This window comes from Chlorocebus sabaeus, chromosome 8 (assembly GCF_047675955.1).
Source record: "Chlorocebus sabaeus isolate Y175 chromosome 8, mChlSab1.0.hap1, whole genome shotgun sequence".
Classification (NCBI taxonomy): domain Eukaryota; kingdom Metazoa; phylum Chordata; class Mammalia; order Primates; family Cercopithecidae; genus Chlorocebus; species Chlorocebus sabaeus.
In genome coordinates, this window is record NC_132911.1 from 64880045 (window position 1) to 64900527 (window position 20483).

At 42.6% G+C, this 20483-nt stretch overlaps 1 protein-coding gene across 6 annotated transcripts in view; it reads left to right on the forward strand.

Annotated features, from left to right (window-relative positions):
• CHD7 (chromodomain helicase DNA binding protein 7) overlaps nt 1-20483 on the forward strand; it is a 193372-nt gene that overhangs the window by 34776 nt on the left and 138113 nt on the right. The window contains exon 1 of one of the 6 annotated variants that reach the window (XM_073018105.1): nt 582-1011. The exons of the other annotated variants lie outside the window; for them this stretch is intronic. The gene's annotated coding sequence lies outside the window, so the exon portion shown is untranslated. Of the gene's footprint in view, nt 1-581; nt 1012-20483 lie in introns of those variants that run through there. 6 annotated transcript variants of the gene reach the window in all.

Sequence of the window (20483 nt, forward strand, 5' to 3'; positions counted from 1 at the left end):
CCAGGTCTTGTCACTTCTCAGCTTAACATCTTAGATCGGCTTCTCATTGCCTGCCTGAATATGAGTCAGGAATTTCGATGTGATTTCTTTCCTTTCCTTATTTTGCTTCCCCCTCCCGCCTCCACTCCCAACCTCCGTTTTCTTTCTTTGTAGAAAGATAGCAGACGTAAATAATATTCAATAAAAAGGCAGTTAAGAAAAAAAGGCATGCCTTCATTCCAAAATCCCGGATTCAGACTCCCAGGGCTGCTTGGGGGGAGGGCTGGGGCAGAGCCAGGCCTCGGCGGGCGGGGTGGGCCGGGCTGGGCCGCGCTTCCGGGATGGGTCAGCGCCCGGAGCCCGCGCCAGGACATGAGGACGGCGAGTGGGCCCCCCGGGGGCGGGGCGTCCCCTGGGCCAGACGCAGGGCGGAGCGGGGTCATCGCTGGCACGCGGAAGGCCCTCGCAAGGCCCTAGCTGCCGGCACCGTGGCCTCCCACCCACTCGGGGCGCTCGTTTCACCTCGTGCCCGCTTCAGTGGCTTGGGCCCCGGAGCTCCGGCCACTTCCTGACCGGAAGGCCGAGCCCCACCTGGCCTGACAACATGGCGGCCGGGAGAAGGTCCCTACACTGCCGGGCCTCCGGACGCTGAGACTGGGCGCGAAGTGGGCAGGAGTCAGCCAGACCACCTCGCGCCCGTGCGCACCGCTGTAGGGTCATCTCCAGCGCTGGCACCTGGCTCAGCCCTCAGCCCTCCTGGCCCCTGGGCTTCTTGAAATGGCCACACTACCCCCCCCCTTCTCGGTCTGGTTCCGCCCTTTCTTGGCCTCAGGTGCTGCACAGGCCACGCCCTCTGCTCTGAGCCGGAGCCCTGCTTGCCACCTGCCCTCCCTCATGGCTCCCGCTCTTCCTCACTCTGGTCGTCTCGGGAGGCCTTCTCTGGATGGATCCCCAGCTAGGTCCCCGTAACTTGACCTCAGCAGCCTGTTTTGCCTTCGTAGCCCACAGCCCACTTGTAAATCTGTGTTCCAGGTCTGCCCTGGGGAGAAGGGGGTGGTAATGCCTGTTGCTGACATAGCTCTATCAGAAAGGTGCTCGGTGGATGAATGAATGAATGCGGTGGAGCATGAGGGCGCAGGCGCCATAGTGGGGAGGGGCAGGAGGGAATAGTCTGCCGGCAGCCACAAGAATAGGAAAGAGAAATACTCTGTCCGAATGGTTTGTTTTTTGTGTTGGTGGGATTGCTCAATGCATGGCTCTTCTTGATCAGTGAGAAATGTGACCGGAGAAAGACATTAGAATTTTATAGCTGATGTTAAAAAATAAGAGCAGCCACACTGACACGATTTGCTTCCTGAGACCGATGAGAGTGAAGAGCTAACAGCTTTGGGCTAAACGTTCGAGTGCATTTTTATTAATAAGGCTAGATGAACTATTGCTGGCTTTCCAATTGTATGTATCCCTCATAGAATCAGACACCAACTCAGGGAGGGGCCTTTCCAGCACACAGAGGGCTCTGCCTTTTTTTTGGCGGGGGGAGTCTTGGTCTGTCGCCCAGGCTGGAGTGCAATGGCGGATCTTACCTCGCTGCAACTTCCGCCTGCTGAGTTCAAGGGATTCTACATCAGCCTCCCGAGTAGCTGGGATGACAGGCACCTGCCACCATGCCCAGCTACTTTTTGTATTTTAGTAGGGACAGATTTTCACCGTGTTGGCCAGGCTGGTCTCAAACTCCTGACCTCAGGGTATCCGCCCTCCTCGGCCTCCCAAAGTGCTGGGATTACAGGCGTGAGCCACCGTGCCCGGCCTCTTCCTCTTTTTGGCTTCCACTTGGCCACAGGAGCTTCCCTTTGGGGCCGCGACTGAATCATGTTAGCCACTGGATCAAGGGAGCCATCTGAAACTCCCTGGAGCAGGATTTCTCCAGTATATGGCAACACTCTACCTTAGAAAAACAAAACAAAACAAAACGTCTAGCCACATGGTATAATGGGAAAAAACCCCCAAACTTGGGCTGGAAAATACAGGCTATTATTTTGTTTCTAATACCACTATGTATATGGACAGAACAGTTAACTGTCCCCACGCCCTGTGTCTTCCTTCGTGAAAGGTGGTGACACTGCACCTTCACAGCCTACTTCATATGACTTTGGTGCAAAATGAGACAGCAGATGTTAAAGTACTTTCAGAGACGGTTGTTTTCAGAACCTTCATCACATTGTGGTATTTGAAACCTTGGAGTCCTCCTTGACTCTTTCACAGGCTACACTGAATTTGAGCCTCTGGCTCTGCCTTCAGAGTATATGCAGAATCTGATACCTTTTCTCTCCACTTCTTCCACCCGGCTCCGTGGCCTTTTTTTCTTGGCGGTGTTACTGCAGTAGCTCCTCAACTGCTCTCCCTGCTGCTGCCTGTGTTGCCTGCAGTCTGTTTCCAATGTTAACAGTCAAAGTCATCTCTCAGAGCCAGAGTTGGATCATGTCTCTCCTTTGCTGAAAACACTTCCGTGACCCACCTTCTTCAGGCAAAACCTCAGCCCTCACAGAAGCACCCTCTGCTCCAGCCTCCCCCATCCAGAATCTCATGGGACACCGCATTTTGTCCTTGCTGTCCTTTAGATGCTCAGGTACTGGTTCCCCTCTCAGTCTCCACAGTTGCTCTGACCTCCTCAGACACTGTCAGGGCCTCTTAGGGCCTACTGGGCTGACTCAGTTCCTTCACAATCATACATAACTATCTTCCCTGTGAGGCAACCCCTCACCACCCAATTTAAAATTGCACCCCCTTCCTCCAACCTGTCCACCTGCTGTGATTTGGTTTTTCTGTCTTTCTTTTTAGTCATTTACTTATTTGACTCTCTCCACACTAGAATTTAATTAAGCTACATGAAGGAATCGTTGTCTATAATGTTTACTGATGGATCTCCAGTGCCTAGAACAGTGTTTGACAGATGGTAGGTGCACAATACATATTTGTCACTTAAAATTATATGGGAGCTAATCATTACAGAGAAAAATGTCTTCAGTTCTCTGTAGCACACTTTTTGGCATAGTATAGCTGATGAAACTTTGTAAGCAAGATAGCAAATACTGTTATACTATAGTGACTTTCGGAAATTAAAGACAGTGTTTCTCTTTGAGACGGTCCTAATCAGCAAATTACACATTTTTTCCCCTCATGTTACATCTACCTTAAGCCTTTTTTTTTTTTTTTTTTTTTTCCTGGAGTAATGCATGAATGATGATATATCTTCCCTCAGGTCATTGCATCTGGGTACATAATGTTCATTTGTCCCATTTACTGGTGATATTTAGTTTGATCACTTGGTAAAGGTGAGTTATTTCATTTGAAAAGAAAATTATTAGAATAACATTAGTTTACTGTCAAGTTGGAATTATAGTGATTTACTTGCTTGTAAATGAAAGATAGTTTATCATTGTGGTGTTTTCCATTTAGTTACTCGTTTGCTGCAGATAAACACTTTGGTTAGTTATTAGACCTGGCAGTAACTTTGTGTAGAACTTTTCTGAGGGCACAAAGTTATTTCACATTTTTGTTTCAAGAGTATTTCTAGCGCTATGTATTTTGTTTATCTAGAGAGAAAGTAACTGTGGTCTTGATATAGGTCAGGCCTTGCAGTGGCACAGTATGTGACCCTAGCTTCTTTACTGTTACTTTCCTTTTGGTCATGCTGCCACTTAGGTGGTTATGTAGTTAAACCTTACGGGTGTAGGGGAAGGGCAGGTGGCATGAGCTGAAAAGTATAAAGTAACTAGCCCTGAAAGTTGACTGATTGAAGGTTCATTATACAGTCATGTGCCATGTAATGATGTTTTGGTCAGCGACGGGCTACATATACAACAGTGGTCTCATGAGACCGTAATGGAGCTGAAAACTTCTGTTGTCCAGTGACACTGTAGTCATCATAATATAGAGCAACACATTACCCATGGGTTTGTGGTGATGGTGGTATAAACAAACCTACTGTACTGCTAGTCTTATAAAAATACAGCATGTAAAATTATGCACAGTACATAATATTTGATAATAACAGTAAACAACTATGTTACTAGTTCTTGTATTTGCTATACTATGCTTTTTATTGTTATTTTGGAGTATACCCCTTTTACCCTTTTTTTTTTTTTTTTGATTTAACTGTAAAATATCTTCAGGCAGGTCCTTCGGGGATATTCCAGAAGGCATTGTTATCATAGGAGATGACAGTTCCATGCCTGTTATGGCCTCCGAAGACCTTCCAGTCTTCAGAGTGGGACAGAATGTGGAGGTGGCAGACAGTGATATTGAAGATCCCAGCCTGTGTAGGTCTAGGCTAATGTGTATTTCTGTCTTAGTTTTTAGCAAGAAAGTTTGAAGCCGGGCGTGGTGGCTCGTGCCTGTAATCCCAACACTTTGGGAGGCCAAGCTGGGTGGATCACCTGAGGTCAGGAGTTGGAGACCAGCCTGGCCAACATAGCGAAACCCCATCTCTACTAAAAAATAAATTAGCTTGGGTGTGGTGGCAGGTGGTAATCTCAGATACTCGGGAGGCTGAGGCAGGAGAATCTCTTGAACCTGGGAGGTGGAGGTTGCAGTGAGCCAAGATTGTGCCATTGCACTCCAGCCTGGGAGACAGAGTGAGACTCCATCTTAAAAAAAAAAAAAAAAGTTTGAAAAGTAAAAGACTAAATTAAACATTTAAAAATAGGAAAAAGCTTTTGGAATAAAAACATAAAGAAAGAAAATACTTTTGTATGACTGTACAATGTGTTCTTTCTTTAAGTTGTAAAAGAGTCAAAAGGTTAAAGAAAGTCTATAAAATAAAGTTACAGTAAACAGATAAATTTATTGAAGAAAGAATTTTCATAAATTCATTATAGTCTAGGTATACAATGTTTATAAAGTCTACAGCAGTGTGCAGTAACGTCCTAGGCCTTCATATTCACTCACCCACAACTCACTCACTCACTGACTCTCCCAGGGCAACTACTAGTTTACAAGCTTCATTCATGGTAAGTGCCCTATACAAGTGTATCACTTTTAATCTTTTATATTGTATCTTTGCTGTACCTTTTCTATGTTTAGATACCACTGTGTTGCAGTTGCCTACAGTATTCTGCAACATGTTGCACAGGTTTGCAGCCTAGGAGCAATAGGCTGTATCATATTGCCTAGGTGTGTAGGAGGCTGTACCTTCTAGGTTTGTGTAAGTGCACCCTGTGATGTTCGCACAAAGACAAAAATCACTTAGCGACACATTTCCCAGACAGTATCCTCATCATTAGGTGACACATGACTATGTTTACAGGTAGCCTCTTACATTCTAAACTAACACTGGAGTGATGCATGACACTATTTGGATATGGGAAAGGATTTTTGTCACCCACAGTGTAGGAAGCTTTGGAGATTGGCAGACTTCCTTTTTTGATTCAAGTAAGTCTAAATTATGATTTCAGATGAGTAGGCTGAAAATATTTTGTAAAGTTCCAGAGCAGGAATATGGAAAATGTGGACACCTTTCATTTTGAAGTTCCACAATTGTTAGATTTAGGTAGATTCATTGATTTTATGTCTTTAAAAAGTTTGGAACATGTGAGGGGGATCAAAGATTTATAAACTTTTTTTTTTCAGAATTTTCTTGAAATGGACATCAGTCCCAGACTGACACATTCTTACATTATTAGTATTGATTAAATATGTTAGGAGCTAGTCTGTCTTCTCCATGAATTATTAGTGGATCAGACCTTTGTACTGCGCACTCTGGGAGCCCTGGGGTAATAAATAAAGCCCTGGGGTAATAAAGGTGTACAAGGCACATTCTGCAGCTGCCCTCAGGGAGCTCCAGCACTGGGGGACCCTCCTCAAACGGCAGTCTGTGAAGCCCAGCTCCAGCGAGTCCTGTGAAAGAGCAGAGAGTCCATTGTGAGATAAAATCGGGCAACCAACTTCTCATCCCCACAGGTCTTCCTGCTTACCTGAAAGGAAACTGAGGCCTTGTGAGGGTTATCAGCTAGCAGAACTTGGATGGACACCAGATCTGTTTGACAAAGACAAAAAAATTATAATTAATTATTTTTCTAACATCCGGCTGATTGTAAGTATGCTTATTCCAAAATATTCAAGCCATAAAATATTCATGAAGTAGAAAGTGGAAGCCCCCACTCCTGATAAATTCAGATACCTTAATTAATCTTTTAGGTTTTTAATGGAAGAAAGGTTGCAGAGTGTGAGCATATTATAGATATGCAGCTCCTTTTTTCCCAAAATGCTGTGGCTGATCTTTTCATACCAACACACAGAGCTCTGATTTTTTTCAGCTAGGTCAAATGACTGTGTCCTGTTCCATATAATTTCACTTATCTGTCCTCTTTCAATGGCCAGTTGGTTCATTTAGTGTTTCACTATTGAAAATGGCACGGCTGTAAAGATCATTAGCCTTTTGTATACCTCTCTTTGCACATTGGGATAAATTCCTAGAAAGGGGTATTACAGGGTCACAGATCATGTTCATTTTAAATATGGTACATGTTCCTGGATTGACCCCAGAAAGGCCATATCAGTTCACACTCCTTTCATTGGTGTACGAGTTACCCTTTTTGTTTTTTTCTTTGCAGTCACCAACTGTGGACCTTAGTGTTTTTTGCCAATTTGATAGGTGCCTTTCTTTTATTACCAGTGAAGTCAAGTATCATTCCATGTGTGTTTTTGACCCTCTGTGTTTCCTTAAAGCCTGTCCTCTGCACCATTGTGCTCTTGAGCCTCCAGCTTCTGTGATCGCCTTCCGTGATTGAATATCATCGCCTCGAGCCTGTGCGCCCTTCTCCATTCTGGTAGAGAGAGAGTGGGGGCTAAGACGGCTGTCTCTGAAAGCAGTCTCAGGGATTATTCCCATTGCTGCTGCTCGCCAGCAGTGGCCCCTTGGCAGGCTACTTAACCTTTGAGCGTTTCAGTTTCCATTCCTCTAATGGAGGTAACAAGGATTAAACGAACGAGTGCATCTGAAGCCTTAGCACAGGGCCTGGCATGTGAGTAAATGTTCAGGAAATGCTTGCCACCGTCAGCAGCAGCACCTGTGTGGGAAATTACTTTCCCTCCTCCTTTTTCTGTGGGAGTCCCTGAGAGCCCTGCTCAGCAACCTGGATCTTCATCAGTGCTGGGATTCTCTTGGCAGCTGCTGCTTTTCCAAGTGGACCCTTTTCTCTTTGTCACTCCATGTTGAGGCCTGTGAAGTGAGGTCCCATCAGCTTTGGCTTGGAGCCTGGGCATTTTCCTTCTGGTTGGTCTTATGGATTGAATTGTGTCACATTCTCCCACCCAAACTCATATGTTGAAACCCCTAATCCCCAAGGCAGTTGTATTTGGAGATAGGGCCTTTAGGGAAGTAATTAAGATTACATGAGGTCATAAGGTGGTCATAAGGTAGGATCATGATCTGATGGGACTGGTGGCCTTATACGAAGAGGAGAAGAGAGAGCTGGCTCTCCCAGTTAACAAAAAAGAGGCCAAGTGTGCACACAGTGAGATGGTGGCTGCCTCTAAGCCAAGAGAAGAGGCCTCAGAATGAATCCTGCCTTGCCAGTACCTTCGTCTTGGACTTCAGTCTCCAGAACTGTGAGAAATAAATTTCTGTTTAAGCCACCCAGGCTATGGAGTTTGTTATGGAGCTCTGGCAGACTGAGATTGTTGGAGAACCACACTCCTGGTGGTTGGGTGCCTGCCTCAGGCATTATTGTTTCTAGGCCAGTGGTTTGTGCATCAAAATGCTTGGTAAAGCAGACTGCCAGGGCTTACTCCAAGAATTTCAGATTTAGGATTGACATGAGAAGTCACATTTCTAACGAGTTCCCCAGCAGTGCTGATGCTGCCGGTTCTGGTCCATGTTTGGAGAACCACTGGTTTAGGTGGTGTGTTGGAGAGGCTTCAGGCAAACGCTGGGAGGTGGGGTAGGGATAGTGGCTCTCCCACCCAACTAGCAAGTTATTTAAACTCAGAGCCTCAGTTTCATTATCTGTAAAAGGGTGATAGTATTTATTCTACTTATTTCATGGGATTAGTGAAGTCAGATGCATAAATGAAAATTTTTAGGTCCTCCTGCTTTTCATACAGAGTAGTTTCATACAGAATAGGACTGGGGTCAGGGATGTTGCATTCTTTTTGCAAAAAGAGAACAACAAATGAAATGCTGAAGTATTCTAATAGTAAATTACAAAGCAAAAGCAAGGTATTTCCTTCCTTTTCTTCACCAGATACGGCCTGGTCATCTGATTTGCTGGCTGCTTGGACATTGGTCTTTACTCACTTCTCTTCTCTGCAATCCCCACAGCAACTTCTCTTGAAAGCCAGGCAGTTTAGCTAAGAAGCCTTTATTACAGTATCTGTGGCTCCTTATTCTGGCCCTGCCTTGTCAAGGATGCCTGTGGCTTTTTTGGTGATTGAGACAGTGGAAATTACTGAGTTTCTAGTTCTACTCCATGGGTACGATTGTGGTCATGCTTTTCATGTCCATGGTTTTGTAGTCGAAAGGTCTTTTTTGGATTTGTTTTGCCGTGCTTAAAATGTTTTGTGTTGTATAAGTTTTAAATATAATTACTGGCATATTGTATTTTCGACAATGTTATCAACCCATAATAAGATTGCTAATCATTTAGAGCTATGGTTTTCACGTGAGAACCCCAAAGAGCTTTGGTTTATGTTGGTTAGATCTATGGATAGTTACTGCATTTGAAATTAAATCTGAGAAGTGTAAAAATATTTAGTTTATTTAAAATCAACATAAATCCAGTGCAAGTTAGTATAAATAGTGTAACTTTTGTTTTTTGAAACAAAAGTTTATTGAGAATGAGTGGCATTCTTTCCTATTTTTATAAATCTCTTTAATGCCTGGTTTGAGAAAACAGCTAGATTCTCATAGCTGCTTCTACGTTCAGTCTTTTATAATATGTTATTTCGGTTGAAGAACATAAAGAAAATCTGGTCTCATGTGGACATGTAATTAAAAAGGGAGGAATTTTTATCCTTCTTAGATAATTAGACACTACATCAAAACTCTACAAGGGGTAGCTGCTTAAAGGTAGTTTCAATGTGGAATCTGAAAGTGTATGAGTGAAATTTCTGTGCTTGAGTTCATTAAAATCTGTTGGTCTATCTTGCACTTTGAATGGATCTTTTCACCATTCGTGGTTTTATAACATTGTTCATTGGTAATTTGGAAATTATTGGTTTAATGAATTACATAAATCTTTCAAATGCTGGCATATTTTATCATTTTTAAAAAATTGTGTGTTAGTATTACCACCTATCTAATCAGAAAGCCTTTAAGTATCAGAAAACTGTCAAATTCTTGGTGGTAGATACAGGTTTTCCAAAATTCCCATTTGATTCGAATACTCATTTTATCATTGGCAACAAAACTGTCAATTGTTTTCTTGGAAGTAACAGGCTTATTTTGTTCATTTTTGAAATGTTTGCCAAATACTCAAGTCTGTATAACCGTAGTTTTTCAGTTGTTTTTTTCTCCCCTAGGTAAAACTGGTGGTCTTTGAAAAAAGCTTGCACCTCAGTTACACAATCTACTTCTCCTCTCCCTCAAATGGAATGGTTACTGACATTTAACCACCATCTAGAAGGAATGTAGGAATGATGGCATAGAGAGCACATCTCTGTGTATAGACAGGCTACTCAGAGCCATTTGGGGGAAGCAAGTACTCTGCTGGTTAAAAGCAAAAAACCTAACATAGTTGACTTAATATGCCAGAAATTATGTAAATGAATGTTGTTTCCTTCAACATAGTGACCTTGGAGACGGGACATCACATTCAGTGATAATGCCAACAGTTAGAACGTTTTTAGAATGCCACCTTGTTTGGAATTGCTTCAAGTTATGACTTTAAGCTTCCTCCATAGATTGTGTTTGGATGTACTGTTTTAAAGTTGTAAGGCCTCAAATGCTTGTTAAGTTTTTCCCAATTATATCTGAATATAGTTGTCTAGTCTGTGAAGACCCTATTGCATAGTGGAGAAATTGTGGACACATTTTTTAGCAATTTAGGATATTTATCACACAGGACCCAGCACCATGCAAGCATAATTCTCAGAGGCAGGCCTGGGTTCTCACCTCTGCTCTGCCACTGACTGGCTGGGTGGCCTTGAACAAAGCATTTGCCTTCTTACTATTTCTCTGTAAGGTTAAGTAGTTGGCTTAGGTCTCAAGTCTTTTAGCCCTCATGTTCAATGATTCAGAGATTCTAGAGGCATGACAGGAGGATTCCCTTCATAATCTGGGAAGGTGGTTCTTCAGGGGGTTTGCTTCACAGCCTTCCTGTCCCTTTTGGCCAGCCTGTTTCTGGCCTAGGAAGACAGCAGGCTTCCTGTGGTTGTGATTTTTTAAAGGCAGTGTTTAATTCTTATTACAGCACAAGAACTTGGGTAACAGCATTTGAGTTTTGTAGATTATCAGCTCCTACAGAGATACCCCGTATGTTTAGGGTTAAACTGGGAGCAAGGAAAGTTGGGTGACTAGATTAAGGTTGGTGCAGGACGGCAGGGAGAACAACTGACATTTGCCGACTGCCATATGCAAGGCATTTTGTTAATAGCCACTTGTGACAGTTAAATGAATCGCTTCCAAGTAGCCTTGTGAGGGAGGTGGTGGAGGTGATGGAATGCGAATTTTCATAGATGTGGAAGCTGAAGTTTCTCAAGAGCTACTTTAATTTGCCTGAGGTAAAGAGAGTGTTTGAGCCAGATCTAGCTGGCTTTTTACAACTGGTTCCCCCCAAATTTCTCCTTTTTTCCTGCATCCCTTCCCAGCCATTATATTCCTTTTTTTTTCATTTTTTTCCATGACTGTTTTAAGCTGTTCTAAAGTGTTGGAGAAATGTCACAATTGGACATCATTAATCTTTGAGAAGTGGTGATTTTATAAACTTTAACATTTATAAACTTAATTTTTGATAAAGGTCAATAAAAACTAAAGAAGAGAAAATGCTTATGTTAAGTCATAGGCCTGTGTTGAAATAGATGGCCCAGGGCTATTAGATATGTGAAATTGAGGGCAGATAAGCTTTGGGACAAGCAAGGACAGAATGTGCAAATCTGGCATTCAAGTGTTTCCAATTTGCCTTTCCATATTAAGAACAGAAATTCAAATTTTGGTGGATTATTTGTTTAAAAGAACGATTATCTTTTACTCCTTCAACAAGTGCATTCATGTACCTGCTTTATCCTAGTCACAGCGATAAGTCCTGGGGATAAAGAGGGGCAGGAGCCCATGGCCCAGGGCCTCAGAGCCACAGGGCTCCCAACCAGCAGCTTGAGTTCTTAAATTCCAGATTCCAGATGTGGGGAAATGTACTGATGGCAGGTTGTTAGGGATGAAGATGTCTTAAAGGAATGTTCGGTTATCTCTCCTGAAGATTTTTAAAAATTGTGGAAGTCAAGATCAAGGATGAAGATGAAATTTCTTGTGGTTTCTTAATGAGATCTCTCTACTATCTGCATACTTAGGAATTCTGAGTAGTATCCCAAAGTGTACCATCAAGACAGATCTAGCAGACAGTTGAATTTTTATATATTTTTTATATTGCTAAGCATATTTTTTGTTAGGGATTCGAAGTAGTTAAGTCATCCTCACAGCATCCCTGGGGATGACAGTTGACATTAAGCTATTTTATTATTGGAAAAGGAAATTATGGAGGTTGCTTCTCACTCAGATTTTTTCAGCAAATAATTGGGAAATGGAAAGAATATATTAAGTGTCTGCATTATAGGATGCCCTTGCAGTTACATTCTGAACCCTTGAATTGTTATTTTGATGGAAGGGTTACAGTTGTGTGGCAGAGAGCTTGTATTGTTGGTGATTAGGGAGAGATTGTGTGCTGCGAGACCTGTTTAGGAGTAAAGGGTAGTGAGAGGTTTCACTCTTCTGAGAAGATTGCTTCAGCTGACTTACTTGTTTTAGGACCAACACTCCAGGCTTATGGGACTGGGTCTGAGAGGTACCTGAGCCATTTTCCTGGAGGTGGTGCTGGCAGGTGTTACAGTGCCAACTTCCCTTCCTTTAGGTGGGGAGCAGGGGGATTTCCTCCAATGAGAACAAGCGAGTGTGTTCTGAGAAGTGATGGTTTATAACAGTTGGCGTCAGAAGTATACAAGTTTACTACCAAAACGAGGTTCTAATTTACCTGCAGGGAGGAGCAGTTACTTTCTGATTTCTAATAGTTTCCTAGTAAATATCCCATAAAATGTAATTTTGCATTTAAAACTGAAGCTTCACTGAACCATTTACGTAACATGTGTATTTGATTTATTTATATAATTATGTTTTATCCATTATCTGTGCTTCTTGAAATTTGGAATATTTTTCTTTCACCAGAAGTGTGGATTTCAGAAGAGGAAAGCTATACTTAGCATATTTCCAATTGTGAAGCTAGTAAAGTGAGCATCTGAGAGTGAAGGGACTTTTGCCATTCTCTTCAGCCTCCTTTCCACTTCCCCATTCTGGAAATACACCAAGAATCAGAGAGGTTAAGTAACTGGATCAAGGCCACATGGCCTAGTTTAATATTTTGTGTATTTAAATTTTTCAGGTTAAAACACGAAATGTGTGATCATCTGCACTGAGTGCTAATTATCTACCAAGTATCGCATTAAGTGCATTACATCACACAATCTAATTTGGCCTGATGAATTAAAGGTAGGTGTTATCATATGTATTTTACAAATGAGAAAAGGAATTTATTTGTAGTGCAGGTTCAGTTATAGTTCAGAGTCAGTCTCAGACCTTCACTGGGCCCAGAGTGTTCTGTTGATTCTTTCTTTAACATAAGTACCTCATGACCACTACACCCTGTGTAACTCATTGAGCCAATTGTAGCCATCAGAGTGGAAGCATATCCACTGCTGATTTCCTTCCGCCATCTGCACCCACCTTCCTGTGTGTCCCAGGGGGTTCTGCCTCTCCCATCTCATCTCTTCGGAGACGTTTCCTTAATTTCCCGCTTTGTGTCTTTGCCCCTTCTTACTCCTCTCTCTCTCCGTGCCTACTTCTGTTAGTGTTTAATTGTATATTTTATGTAGCAAATGCTTACGTAGTGCTAAGTGGCAGACATTGTTCTAAGTGCTTTACAAATACTAATGTACTTAATGCTCCTAATAATTCTGAAATAAATACTATTATTGGGGGGCGGAGCAAGATGGCCGAATAGGAACAGCTCCAGTCTCCAACTCCCAGCGCGAGCGACACAGAAGACCGGTGATTTCTGCATTTTCAACTGAGGTACTGGGTTCATCTCACTGGGGAGTGCCAGACGATCGGTGCTGGTCAGCTGCTGCAGCCCGACCAGCGAGAGCTGAAGCAGGGCGAGGCATTGCCTCACCTGGAAAGCACAAGGGGGAAGGGAATCCCTTTTCCTAGCCAGGGGAACTGAGACACACAACACCTGGAAAATTGGGTAACTCGCACCCCAATACTGCGCTTTAAGCAAACCGGCACACCAGGAGATCATATCCCACACCTGGCCGGGAGGGTCCCACACCCACGGAGCCTCCCTCATTGCTAGCACAGCAGTCTGTGATCTACCGGCAAGGCAGCAGCGAGGCTGGGGGAGGGGCGCCCGCCATTGCTGAGGCTTAAGTAGGTAAACAAAGCTGCTGGGAAGCTCGAACTGGGTGGAGCTCACAGCAGCTCAAGGAAACCTGCCTGTCTCTGTAGACTCCACCTCTGGGGACAGGGCACAGTAAACAATAACAAACGCAGTAGCTCTGCAGACGCAAACGACTCTGTCTGACAGCTTTGAAGAGAGCAGTGGATCTCCCAACACGGAGGTTGAGATCTGAGAAGGGACAGACTCCCTGCTCAAGTGGGTCCCTGACCCCTGAGTAGCCTAACTGGGAGACATCCCCCACTAGGGGCAGTCTGACACCCCACACCTCACAGGGTGGAGTACACCCCTGAGAGGAAGCTTCCAAAGCAAGAATCAGACAGGTACACTCGCTGTTCAGAAATATACTATCCTCTGCAGCCTCTGCTGCTGATACCCAGGCAAACAGGGTCTGGAGTGGACCTCAAGCAATCTCCTACAGCTACAACCTACAGCTGAGGATCCTGACTGTTAGAAGGAAAGCTATCAAACAGGAAGGACACCTACACCAAAACCCCATCAGTACATCACCATCATCAAAGACCAGAGGCAGATAAAACCACAAAGATGGGGAAAAAGCAGGGCAGAAAAGCTGGAAATTCAAAAAATAAGAGCGCATCTCCCCCGGCAAAGGAGCGCAGCTCATCGCCAGCAACGGATCAAAGCTGGACGGAGAATGACTTCGACGAGAAGAGAGAAGAAGGCTTCAGTGCATCAAATTTCTCAGAGCTAAAGGAGGAATTACGTACCCAGTGCAAAGAAACTAAAAATCTTGAAAAAAAAGTGGAAGAATTGATGGCTAGAGTAATTAATGCAGAGAAGCTCACAAACGAAATGAAAGAGACGAAAACCATGGCACGAGAAATACGTGACAAATGCACAAGCTTCAGTAACCGACTTGATCAACTGGAAGAAAGAATGTCAGCGATGGAGGATCAAATGAATGAAATGAAGCGAGAAGAGAAACCAAAAGAAAAAAGAAGAAAAGGAAATGAACAAAGCCTGCAAGAAGTATGGGATTATGTAAAAAGACCAAATCTACGTCTGATTGGGGTACCTGAAAGTGAGGGGGAAAATGGAACCAAGTTGGAAAACACTCTTCAGGATATCATCCAGGAGAACTTCCCCAACCTAGTAGGGCAGGCCACCATTCAAATCCAGGAAGTACAGAGAACGCCACAAAGATACTCCTCGAGAAGAGCAACTCCAAGACACATAATTGCCAGATTCACCAAAGTTGAAATGAAGGAAAAAATCTTAAGGGCAGCCAGAGAGAAAGGTCGGGTTACCCACAAAGGGAAGCCCATCAGACTAACAGCAGATCTCTCGGCAGAAACTCTTCAAGCCAGAAGAGAGTGGGGGCCAATATTCAACATTCTTAAAGAAAAGAATTTTAAACCCAGAATTTTATATCCAGCCAAACTAAGTTTCATAAGTGAAGGAGAAATAAAATCCTTTACAGATAAGCAAATGCTTAGAGATTTTGTCACCACTAGGCCTGCCTTACAAGAGACCCTGAAGGAAGCACTAAACATGGAAAGGAACAACTGGTACCAGCCATTGCAAAAGCATGCCAAAATGTAAAGACCATCAAGGCTAGGAAGAAACTGCATCAACTAACGAGCAAAATAACCAGTTAATATCATAATGGCAGGATCAAGTTCACACATAACAATCTTAACCTTAAATGTAAATGGACTAAATGCTCCAATTAAAAGACACAGACTGGCAAACTGGATAAAGAGTCAAGACCCATCAGTCTGCTGTATTCAGGAGACCCATCTCACACGCAGAGACATACATAGGCTCAAAATAAAGGGATGGAGGAAGATTTACCAAGCAAATGGAGAACACAAAAAAGCGGGGGTTGCAATACTAGTCTCTGATAAAACAGACTTTAAACCATCAAAGATCAAAAGAGACAAAGAAGGCCATTACATAATGGTAAAGGGATCAATTCAACAGGAAGAGCTAACTATCCTAAATATATATGCACCCAATACAGGAGCACCCAGATTCATAAAGCAAGTCCTTAGAGACTTACAAAGAGACTTAGACTCCCATACAATAATAATGGGAGACTTCAACACTCCACTGTCAACATTAGACAGATCAACGAGACAGAAAGTTAACAAGGATATCCAGGAATTGAACTCATCTGTGCAGCAAGCAGACCTAATAGACATCTATAGAACTCTCCACCCCAAATCAACAGAATATACATTCTTCTCAGCACCACATCGTACTTACTTCAAAATTGACCACGTAATTGGAAGTAAAGCACTCCTCAGCAAATGTACAAGAACAGAAATTATAACAAACTGTCTCTCAGACCACAGTGCAATCAAATTAGAACTCAGTACTAAGAAACTCAATCAAAACCGCTCAACTACATGGAAACTGAACAACCTGCTCCTGAATGACTACTGGGTACATAACGAAATGAAGGCAGAAATAAAGATGTTCTTTGAAACCAATGAGAACAAAGATACAACATACCAGAATCTCTGGGACACATTTAAAGCAGTGTGTAGAGGGAAATTTATAGCACTAAATGCCCACAAGAGAAAGCAGGAAAGATCTAAAATTGACACTCTAACATCGCAATTAAAAGAACTAGAGAAGCAAGAGCAAACACAGTCGAAAGCTAGCAGAAGGCAAGAAATAACTAAGATCAGAGCAGAACTGAAGGAGATAGAGACACAAAAAACCCTCCAAAAAATCAATGAATCCAGGAGTTGGTTTTTTGAAAAGATCAACAAAATTGACAGACCACTAGCAAGACTAATAAAGAAGAAAAGAGAGAAGAATCAAATCGACGCAATTAAAAATGATAAAGGGGATATCACCACCGACCCCACAGAAATACAAACTACCATCAGAGAATACTATAAACACCTCTACGCAAATAAACTGGAAAATCTAGAAGAAATGGATAATTTCCTGGACACTTACACTCTTCCAAGACTAAACCAGGAAGAAGTTGAATGCCTGAATAGACCAATAGTAGGCTCTGAAATTGAGGCAATAATTAATAGCCTACCAACCAAAAAAAGTCCAGGACCAGATGGATTCACAGCTGAATTCTACCAGAGGTACAAGGAGGAGCTGGTACCATTCCTTCTGAAACTATTCCAATCAATAGAAAAAGAGGGAATCCTCCCTAACTCATTTTATGAGGCCAACATCATCCTGATACCAAAGCCTGGCAGAGACACAACAAAAAAAGAGAATTTTAGACCAATATCCCTGATGAACATCGATGCAAAAATCCTCAATAAAATACTGGCAAACCGGATTCAGCAGCACATCAAAAAGCTTATCCACCATGATCAAGTGGGCTTCATCCCTGGGATGCAAGGCTGGTTCAACATTCGCAAATCAATAAACATAATCCAGCATATAAACAGAACCAAAGACAAGAACCACATCATTATCTCAATAGATGCAGAAAAGGCTTTTGACAAAATTCAACAGCCCTTCATGCTAAAAACGCTCAATAAATTCGGTATTGATGGAATGTACCTCAAAATAATAAGAGCTATTTATGACAAACCCACAGCCAATATCATACTGAATGGGCAAAAACTGGAAAAATTCCCTTTGAAAACTGGCACAAGACAGGGATGCCCTCTCTCACCACTCCTATTCAACATAGTGTTGGAAGTTCCGGCTAGGGCAATCAGGCAAGAGAAAGAAATCAAGGGGATTCAGTTAGGAAAAGAAGAAGTCAAATTGTCCCTGTTTGCAGACGACATGATTGTATATTTAGAAAACCCCATTGTCTCAGCCCCAAATCTCCTTAAGCTGATAAGCAACTTCAGCAAAGTCTCAGGATACAAAATTAATGTGCAAAAATCACAAGCATTCTTATACACCAGTGACAGTCAAACAGAGAGCCAAATCAGGAATGAACTTCCATTCACAATTGCTTCAAAGAGAATAAAATACCTAGGAATCCAACTTACAAGGGATGTAAAGGACCTCTTCAAGGAGAACTACAAACCACTGCTCAGTGAAATCAAAGAGGACACAAACAAATGGAAAAACATACCATGCTCATGGATAGGAAGAATCAATATCGTGAAAATGGCCATACTGCCCAAGGTAATTTATAGATTCAATGCCATCCCCATCAAGCTACCAATGAGCTTCTTCACAGAATTGGAAAAAACTGCTTTAAAGTTCATATGGAACCAAAAAAGAGCCCGCATCTCCAAGACAATCCTAAGTCAAAAGAACAAAGCTGGAGGCATCACGCTACCTGACTTCAAACTATACTACAAGGCTACAGTAACCAAAACAGCATGGTACTGGTACCAAAACAGAGATATAGACCAATGGAACAGAACAGAGTCCTCAGAAATAATACCACACATCTACAGCCATCTGATCTTTGACAAACCTGAGAGAAACAAGAAATGGGGAAAGGATTCCCTATTTAATAAATGGTGCTGGGAAAATTGGCTAGCCATAAGTAGAAAGCTGAAACTGGATCCTTTCCTTACTCCTTATACGAAAATTAATTCAAGATGGATTAGAGACTTAAATGTTAGACCTAATACCATAAAAATCCTAGAGGAAAACCTAGGTAGTACCATTCAGGACATAGGCATGGGCAAAGACTTCATGTCTAAAACACCAAAAGCAACGGCAGCAAAAGCCAAAATTGACAAATGGGATCTCATTAAACTAAAGAGCTTCTGCACAGCAAAAGAAACTACCATCAGAGTGAACAGGCAACCTACAGAATGGGAGAAAATTTTTGCAATCTACTCATCTGACAAAGGGCTAATATCCAGAACCTACAAAGAACTCAAACAAATTTACAAGAAAAAAACAAACAACCCCATCCAAAAGTGGGCAAAGGATATGAACAGACATTTCTCAAAAGGAGACATTCATACAGCCAACAGATACATGAAAAAATGCTCATCATCACTGGCCATCAGAGAAATGCAAATCAAAACCACAATGAGATACCATCTCACACCAGTTAGAATGGCGATCATTAAAAAGTCAGGAAACAACAGGTGCTGGAGAGGATGTGGAGAAATAGGAACACTTTTACACTGTTGGTGGGATTGTAAACTAGTTCAACCATTATGGAAAACAGTATGGCGATTCCTCAAGGATCTAGAACTAGATGTACCATATGACCCAGCCATCCCATTACTGGGTATATACCCAAAGGATTATAAATTATGCTGCTATAAAGACACATGCACACGTATGTTTATTGCAGCACTATTCACAATAGCAAAGACTTGGAATCAACCCAAATGTCCATCAGTGACAGATTGGATTAAGAAAATGTGGCACATATACACCATGGAATACTATGCAGCCATAAAAAAGGATGAGTTTGTGTCCTTTGTAGGGACATGGATGCAGCTGGAAACCATCATTCTCAGCAAACTATCACAAGAACAGAAAACCAAACACCGCATGTTCTCACTCATAGGTGGGAACTGAACAATGAGATCACTTGGACTCGGGAAGGGGAACATCACACACCGGGGCCTATCATGGGGAGGGGGGAGGGGGGAGGGATTGCATTGGGAGTTATACCTGATGTAAATGACGAGTTGATGGGTGCAGCACACCAACATGGCACAAGTATACATATGTAGCAAACCTGCACGTTGTGCACATGTACCCTACAACTTGAAGTTTAATAATAATAAATAAATTAAAAAAAAATACTATTATTATCCACATTTTATTTTATTATTTATTTATTTATTTTGAGACAGGGTCTTGCTTGTTGCCCAGGCTGTAGTGCAGTGGCTCAATCATGGCTCATTTCAACCTCGACCTCCCAGGCTCAAGGGATCTTCCCACCTCAGCCTCCCGAGTAGCTAGGATAACAGGCGTGTGCCACCCCTGCCCGGCTAATTTTTGTATTTTTAGTAGAAATGAGGTTTCCCCATGTTGGCCAGGCTGGTCTTGAACTCCTGACCTCAAGTGATCCCCCCGCCTAGGCCTCCCAAAGTGCTGGGATTACAGGCATGAGCCACTATGCCTAGCCCATAGTAACTACTTTTAACAGAGTTAATATCCAACTTGTTGAATCTGATGGACACTTGTCTTACCTTGCTGCTTTCTCTGTAGCATTTGAACTAGTTGGTCACTTCCTTCTTAAAGCTTTCTCTTGGTGTTTGCCCCTACCTTGTTGGCTGATTCCTCTGCCTGCCCTCTGAGTGTTAATATTCTTCAGGATTCTGTCCTTGCTCTTTTCTCTTGTCATTCTAAATATGCTTTTGGGTTGACCTCATCTGTTGCAACTTTGTCTTCCTTTTGTTTGTCAGTGACTTAAATGGCCATATCTCAGCTCAGCATTCTCTCTTGAGCTCTCTACTTTCATATTGTACTGTCTCCTGGAGAGCTCTGTGTGAATTTTTTTCTATACCTCTCTTCCATACCAAATAAATAAATCCTGCTTCTCTCCTGTTCCCCACATTTCAGTGAATGGTTTTTACCATCTGCTCAGTTACTCAAGTCACAGTCCTCGTTATCATCCCAGACTCTCCTTCATCCAGAAAGAAGTCTCTCTCTTGAGTATATCTGTCTCCTTCTTTGTAGCACCATCGTCTTCTACCGAACTCCTGTATGAGCCCTTGAATTTGTCTTCCTGGCTCCAGTCTCATACCTTTCTCTTCCAGTCTGTGCTCCACAGTTAAGTAAAATGCGCAACTCTCTAAAAAAGCATAGCTTAAAAACTGTGGATTCTTTGACCCTGTTGATGGGAAATTTGCCAGACCATGTTACCTTGGAGGTTCTACTCTGAAAGCTGGAACAGGTCTCTACACAAACAAGGAATTGTAAAGCTGGAAAGGTATCATCAGTGTGCAGTCCTTTTGAATG